Source organism: Penaeus monodon, chromosome 30 (assembly GCF_015228065.2).
Source record: "Penaeus monodon isolate SGIC_2016 chromosome 30, NSTDA_Pmon_1, whole genome shotgun sequence".
Classification (NCBI taxonomy): domain Eukaryota; kingdom Metazoa; phylum Arthropoda; class Malacostraca; order Decapoda; family Penaeidae; genus Penaeus; species Penaeus monodon.
This window is the reverse complement of record NC_051415.1, coordinates 23694750-23695254: the sequence shown is the minus strand read 5'-3', so window position 1 is coordinate 23695254 and position 505 is coordinate 23694750.

Below are 505 nucleotides of genomic sequence, written 5' to 3'. Positions count from 1 at the left end.
AAATAAAAAATAAATGTGCAAAGATACTTACATTGGGATACAAGTGCGGACAAGAGCACCTGCATGTGACAAGTGTTATTTTACTTTATTTCATCTTTGTTTTCGGAATTGTTCTGTTACACTACACACACTTGCGGTGAAGCCTAACCATCTGATCAAGGGGCGGATGTCTAACCAGGTGGGCTAGTGTGTAACGTCGAAAGAGTTGGCGTGGCACAAAATGCACACTTGCATAGCATATACACCTGTTCTAAGTTCTAAGTCCAGGAAGCACGGGACGACGAGCTGAAGATACCCAGTATTTGTATTATGCAAGATGGGCGAACCATGTGTATTATGTCTAGTTCTGTATTGTAACTGTCAATTATTGTGGTACATGTTTGCACTTTAGGCCCCTTTTTTGTGTAATCATGTACCTATATGATACTTTCAGTGAGGTCCCTCTAGCATTTTGAGTTTCCCGCCCGGGGGAGGATTGTAGGTGTCTCATAAAGTGACAAGGATC